This window comes from Impatiens glandulifera, chromosome 4 (assembly GCF_907164915.1).
Source record: "Impatiens glandulifera chromosome 4, dImpGla2.1, whole genome shotgun sequence".
Classification (NCBI taxonomy): Eukaryota; Viridiplantae; Streptophyta; class Magnoliopsida; order Ericales; family Balsaminaceae; genus Impatiens; species Impatiens glandulifera.
Window position 1 is genome coordinate 46,899,369 of NC_061865.1, and position 8,041 is coordinate 46,907,409.

Consider the following 8,041-nt stretch of genomic DNA (forward strand, 5'->3'; position numbering starts at 1 on the left):
GTCATCTTCTTGTTGGGATACCAAGGAAGCATTATCCTGATTTCGTCCTTACTTTACACGAGTGGTCCGGGCAAAGCTTCCTTCATTCTCCATTGTATATTAGCGGCAAACGCTTGAGTTTGTCGAGGAGCTAGATATAGATCGAAACAAGGGTGAATCCCTTTTGCTCATCATGGGATCGAGGCATGAGTTGTTCAATCTCATTATTAAGAATGATACTTGAGGGGTCTTTGTTTCCCCTACGCATGTTCAAAAGCTTTCTAGGCTTTGATTCAACAAAATTAACCCAAGAACAGAAAACCCGTTTTTTGGATTTTGAAAAATTCAAAATTGGTTTCTGTTATTTAGATTGATTGTTCGGTTCTATCATATCTAAATAGTTTCTAAATGATTTTATGATCATTTTTCAATCATAAAACACCATGAACAATAAGCATACAAGCTTATACAATTTGAAATATAAAAATTTCAAATTCAAACTTTAAATATGAATTAGAGGGTGGTTGTAACCTTACCAAGGATTGGAGAACAGTCATTCATCCATATGGAAGTTTTCTAGATGCTCAGATCCAAGTTTTAAGGCTTTAAACAAAAAATCTGAAAATTTCAAAAACTTCAAACTTTAATGGCGAATTTTTTATTTTCTTCAATTTGAAAGGTATGAGTTGGTTCCTTGGTTTCAGAATAACTTATGGAAGCTATTTATATCATTTTTAAGTCGGTTGATTCGTGCTAGTGGATCGAATCAGCTAAAAGTCATTAATGGTGTTTTGGCTATTCTTGGCTTAAGTGACCGGAGTAGGCGGTGGTGAGGCCTACATTGATAGGAGAAATGATTGCTGTAATAGGGTGATCATTTCACCTTTTGAATTAGCTGTTTTAGTGGACTAACGATTGAGTTCCAACTTGGAAAGATCTTCATCCTTATCCTCGTAGCATCGCGATGAATAAGATAATCGGTGTCAAAAATGACATTGTTTTGATGTTGGGACGCGTTCCGTCCAACGTCGTTGACGTTTGGGCGGTCCGTTAATCATCTGGCTAACAGTTCATTTTCTAATCTATTATGGTCCAGACGCGCGCTCCTTCCGCTACAAGGGGCTACGCGGGCGCGTTTGGAGCGTCGAATGGAGATTCGATGCTCATCCGATGGCTCATTCTTCGGCTGTAGCTTCTTTTGAGAGTTTCGACCACACACGATCATGTGTTTATTTTTTTTTATTAAAACCTTAATTATTTCCGAAATTAGTATTTATTTTATCATTTTGGCTCTAATTTTGATCTTTTTAAATACGTAAAATATTAAAATAAATATGAATAATATTTTACCAATTTTTTAAAATATTTTTAGAATTTAAATAAATAATTATTTTTAGATGAGATTGATACAACAATTCATCAAAATTATATATTTTGTCTTTGAATTTTTATAAAATTATTTTAAGATAATATGGTTACAACATCTATCCTAAAAAGTTATTTTAATATTATAAATTTGAGTGTCGATTTTTAGTGTTTATATAATGGGATTAGATGCAAAATAATGTTTATTTAGACAATAAACCTCATTCTCCTCTAAAGTTTCACAAGAAGTTAAATTGTTGAAAGATGATGTCAAAAAATTATAGCTCAAATTGCAAGAAATAGATAAAATAAATTTGAAAAATATGAAGTCAAATTGTAAGTTTGTAAGTGAGATATGAAGTAATTGTTAAACTTCATGACAATGTTCTTAAACTGAAACTGACACGTCGACAAAAAGAAATTGATGCCAAAATATTGATAATTTTTTTTGGTAATATTTTGAAAATAAAGGTTAGTTTCAATAATATATTGAAAATATATTTTAGTTTGATTAAGATTTGATTTAGTTGTTCCACTTTAAATGTTAACATTTCAATTTTTTTCCGTAAAATTTATTTTTTAGTAGTTTATTTAAAACAAAACATAATTTTAAAAAATCAAAAAACATATGTCCAAACTTATAGCAAAAAAAAGTTTCATCAAAAAGATTTTTCTAGATAATAGGTGGTAAATTTGTTGCTAGATAATAGGTGGTAAATTTGTTGGAACAAACATAGAGAAAATTGCCGTGAATAATATTTTATTAAGCATCGTTGCAAAACAATTGAAAAATTATGTTTCAAAAATCGTTGCAAATTATTGTCGTTAACAATGTTACAAATGATATATTACAAAACCATCTATAGTTATTTAGCAAAATTAATATTATAAATTTCGATGCAAATTTCATCACTAATTTACTGGATCCTACTTCACATTCTCTCTTTTTACATTGTAATATTAGTCACCAAATTTAATTTGGTCGAGGTTCACAAAGTGCCCAAATTTTTATTATATATACTTTAAAGGATAAGGGCAGGGACGAATTTAGAAATTAGAGTTAGGGTGGGCTTAAAAAATATTATAGATTCACTTAAAAAAAATGAAAGAAAAATAAATAATATATAGGTGAAATGAATTACTATTATTATTTTAAAAGTTTGAATTGTGTAATTGGTACTTTAATATTAATTATTTTAAAATTAATTATTGAAAAATATATTTAAACATTGAGTAAACAAATTTTGATAGATAAAACATACTTTAAAAAAACACTCAAATGACCGTATCAAACAATCCCTCCAAATAAATAAAATCAAAAAATAATCATAGAGCTGTATTTTTTGAATTTTTTCTAAAAGAACCTGTATGATAAGAGTTTTAAAAAAATAAGTTTTTTTTGTTTTGTTGTTGATTAAAGATGAAAACACTCCTAATTTCTTTTTATCTATCTGGAATAAAAATTAATTTAAAAAATTAAATAAAATATATTTTTTAATAATAAAAGAGAGTAAATAAATAATATAATAATTAGATTTCAAAAAAATAAAAAATAAAATAAAATACCAAATGTCAAACACTCTCAGTACCTCTATCTCTTTCATCTCTCACATAGAAAAAAAATAACATAGATCAACTTAGGGTGGACTTAAGCCTAGGGCAGCCCTAGGCTGTATCCGTCTCTGGATAAGGGTAATTTTTATCAATAAAGCAAAATAATATTAAAATTATTTCTAAAAATGCATTGAATAAAATTATTATTTAACTAAATTTATTTGATTAATTATTTTAAAAATTAAAATATTTAATAATTAAGTTATTATTTTTTTATTGAATTTGAGTTTGTCTAAATAAAAATTATGTTAATCAAATTGAAATCATATTTAACAAATTAAAATTTATTAAATCGTTTAAAAGATATACTAAATGGGTAAATTAATATATTGATTTCATCCAAATTAAGTTAAATGGGTCAATAAATATTAAACAACTAACATTATGTTTAATGAATCAAAAGATATTTACGGTTCAGAAAGGTTAAATTAGTTAACATTAGATGTTTACGGTTCAGAGGTTCAGAAGTAGGTTAAATTAGTTAAGATTATGTTATAAATAGTAGTTAAACAGGGGAAGTGAAATAAAGTTGAATGGTTAAAAATTAGAGTTTAACTACTAAACAAATTTGAACTTACAAAACAGATAATAATAACGGGTCTGTCCGGGTTAGGTACTGCCACTTTGTAACCTCAATACGGTACCCGGTTTTTTTAGACATATTTGGGTCCAATTAAGAGGTTTTGGTTCGCACACTTCATGTCCGAATTTTTGTCATGCTTAGCTTCAAACTTTGGTTGAACCTTGTTGAGTTGTCTTGAATTATTTGGTGTAAAGAAAAAAATATTTAATAAAAAAAACTATATATTTTTGTGTATAATCTTGATATAAAAAAATAAAATTAACACAAAAGGATATTTGATACTTTGTTATGTAATAAAACTAGAAAATATTATAATAATATTTTGGAGACTCTTTGACAAGATATTGATGTTGAGCCTTATTTAAAGATATAACTATATACTTTAGAAAGTTCAAATATTTGTTTTGAGAGCATCATTTTTAGTCCTAGTTTATTTTTAGGGGAGGGGCGGTGGAACGCCTTAACGTCATTTCATTAAAAATTCCTAAAAATTGGAAAAAAACACACGAGTTTAAGAGATCATTCTAGACAGACTTAGAATGATTTTGAAGTCGTAACATTCTGAATAAAAGCTAAAAACGTAAATGAATTATCTTATTACAGTGATTTCAATTCTAGTCAGTTCAAAAAACGGTAAATTCCAGTTTCTGCAGATATTTCAGTTCTGCTCCGTGCTTGGAATTCTTCTCCACGTTCTCGCGAGGGCACTGCAATCCGATACAATATCTTTCCATAACTCTTTAACTCTCCTACGGGTTCGACAATATACCCTTGCATTTCGTTCTTGCCAAATGTTTACACCACTACTCCAAAGCCGCACTTGAACATGCTTGTTGTAAATCTATTTCCCTTGGCTTTGAGTAGTGCCGCTTCTTTGATTTCATTCCATTCGCTCGGGAAACTGATAAACTCTAGGCTTTTATAGAATCTATCCCAAAGCTCCGAAGCAATACAGCAGCTCCTAAATAGGTGATCTATGGTTTCTTCATTTCCTCTACATAGAAGGCAACTCGCATCCGGGATGCTCATATACTTGCTGATACGATCACGAGTGTTGAGTCTTTCCTAGAAGGCAAGCCATAGGATGAACTGGTGTCAAGGGATAATCTTCGTTGACCATACAAGAGGAGCTCATTCTACTTTCTACGTTTTTCCCGGGTTACCTCCCATATTTTCTTCGATACCAACTTTCCATTGTCCTCAGCTTTCCATTCATGAATATTCGGTTTGTCGTGTAGTTGTATGTTACTTATATGATCAAGTATCCTCTATCCTTATGGATTTCTTCTCAGGAGTGAGTCTCAATTCTCGTATTTAATGTCTCTGATTTTTGCTTCTGCGCAGTCTCTTCTAATACGGGTATTTTGAAACTCCTCCTTGTGGGTGATAGGCTGAATTTCGAATTAGGGGTCGTGCCAGAATATAGTGCATTTCCCGTCCCCTAGCCGGATGTTATAAAAATCTGCAATATTGCTTCTTAGTTTAAGAATCGTTTTTAGAGACCAACTCATACCTTCATGAATTTTGCAGGTCCAGATGCCGGTTTCGTATTTTATAAACCTCGAATGCACCCATTTGATCCATAGTGACTCCTGATTGCGCTCCAAAGCCCACAGATGCTTGAAGGTGAAAGCTTTGTTCCACTCGATACAATTCTTCAAGCCAATGCCTCCCTTGTCCTTCGGTTTGTAGAGAGTGGTCCATTTGACATTATTTCCTCCTCTTCCACTACTACCCCAGATAAAGTTCCCCATCAGCGTGTCGAGCTTCTTCATTACGTTCTTCTGAATAACTATCTGTTGCGCTTAGTAGCCAACTATGCCCATGACCACGGTTTTGATAAGTTTGATCCTCCCTGCATAAGAAAGTTTTTTTTGCTACCCAACCAGATATCGTGTTTTTTACCTTTTCAATTAACGACTTATAGTGTGAAATCTCGATCTACTTCGCGGTTAACGGAATTCCTAAGTAACTTACAGGAAAGCTGCCTTATTTGATATCCATGATTTTGAAGATGTCCTGCTTTATTTCATCCTTCACGGCTCCATAAAATGCCACACTTTTGCTTTCATTAATAGTTAAACATGTAACCTCAGAAAAGAACGTTAGTGCCACCCTAATAGTTTTAATGGAATCAATGTCTACGTGCGCTAGAATGAACAATTCATTAGCAAAGCATAAATGGGTTACCTCCTTTACCTCACATAATGGGTGAAAAATGTATGGAAGATTCTTTCGGAACATCGCGAAGTTGCTCTCAAAGATCGCCATGATAGCTATGAAAAGGTAAGAAGAGAGGGGGTCCCCTTGCCTTACCTCATTTCCCCCTTGAAATAGCCTCTGTGGACTCCATTGACGCTATCAACAAAGTAGGATGATGAAACGCACTACATAATCCAATCAATAAAAGTCATAGGAAAAGCAGAAACAACTAGAAAGTCCTGAATGGCTTCCCATCTAACATAGTCGTAAGCTTTCCTTATATCTATTTTGAAAGCCACTCTCGGGGATATTTTCTTTTTCCCGTAGCCTTTTAAAAGGTTATGCATGAGAAGAATATGATGAGAGATTGTCCTACCGGGGATGAATGCAGATTGGTTAAGATTTATAATTTTTCCTATGACATTTTTAAATCGTTTAGAAATGATTTTTGAAATGATTTTATAAATCACATTGCAATAGGAAATTGGTCTGAAATCTTATACTTTCTCAGGTACTGTAGTTTTATGGATTAAGGTTAGGACCGATGTATTCCATTACTTTAACATCTTCCTGTTCTTGAAAAACTCCTGAACCCCATCAGTAACGTCTTTACCCACAACCGACCAATTATGTTTGAAAACTGTGCATTAAACCCATCAGGACCCGGGCTTTTATTCCAATTAATACTAAACAGAGCTTCTTTAACCTCAACCCTCGTGACCACCCTTATTAACTCGTGACTATTTTCTACAGAGATTTTCCTATCAATAATCTGATACAACGTATTCAGGTGACTTTGATGCTGCTTTCTTGTACCCATAAGCTGCTTATAGAAATCGATAGCCAAATCTTGTACACTCTTTTGACCTTGAACATATTCACCATCATAATTCTTCAGCATGTATACATTATTTCTCATGTTTCTAGCCTTGCATTTTCTGTAGAAGAAAGTTGTGTTTTTGTCACCCAACGAGAGCCATCTCTGTCTTGATTTCTGTCTAACAAAATTCTCTTCAAGCTGACTCAGTTTCTTGAAGTTTTCAAGCGCATTCCTTTCTGTTTCATTGAGTTGTACATCACTATCATCCCTTAATAACATTTTCTAAACTTATTCCAGTTCTTCTCAAGCAGCCAAAACTCTATTGGAGATATTGCTGAACTTCTTTTTGTCAAAGCTTTGAAGATGATTCTTCAAGAGCTTAAGCTTCTTAGAAACCTTATACATGTTGGATCCCCTGACATTTGTTGACCATACACTTTCGAGAATACCCTTGAATTTTCGTTTTCCATCCAGAAATTGAAAATTTTAAAGGGCCTTTTTAACCTTTCTTCCTTTCCCTAGAACAATTTAATCGGGCAGTGATCAGATATAACCGGATTCAGAACGTGAAGTTGATCTTTGTTCTTTATTTGTTAGAGTTTTGGGGGACCGAATATAATATAAACTTGAGAGTCATAGCCCTTAACTATTATGATGTAATCATTGTTCTCATCTCCTTAATAATATTATTTCTACTATATGAACATAGCCAAGTTTTATCTTAGTGACTCACGTTAAATATGTGTATTTCTTTATTATTTACATCATCTTTTGCATTTCGTTCTAACAAACTAGTATCAGAGCTTCAAGTATTTAATTATTTATTTTTTCAATTGAGATCACAATAGTAATCATTAAGATTGACAAGTTTACGGGGAGAAACACTTTTAATTTATGACAAATCAAGATGCATGCTCTACTAGAGCAGCATGGCTTATGGAGATCGCTAAAGTTGTCGACAATAGCCTAAATAACCAATAAGATTGTCATTATAGAGAAGAAAATACATCCAAAATATATGGTGTGTCTTGATATTAGAGAGTCTCTACATGACGAAGTCGCTCACCAACAAGCTAAGAATATAAAAAGGTGTCAAAAAAACACTTGGTATGTCTTGTAGGATCCTACTGTTACAAGTTCTATTTATGTTGCATCCTTAAAGATTCACAAGGATGACATAATTAAACTATTACATATGAGGTTTAGTAATATGGGTGAAAGGGGATTCATATTCTAGTAAATGAGGATTTTATTGGTGGTCTCAAAATCAAGAGTCTTGATTTCTCCAATGCAAAATTAAATAATATGTTTTAGATAGCGACACTAACTTCAACATGTTATTGTTAAATCGTGGGTCTCACATCGAGATTAACTGCAAACACCTTACGAGATGTGGTTTGTCAAATTTACAGATTACTCAAGTTTGAAGGTTTTGGTTGCACAATTTATTATTATGTCAATGAGGGTAAACTAGAGCC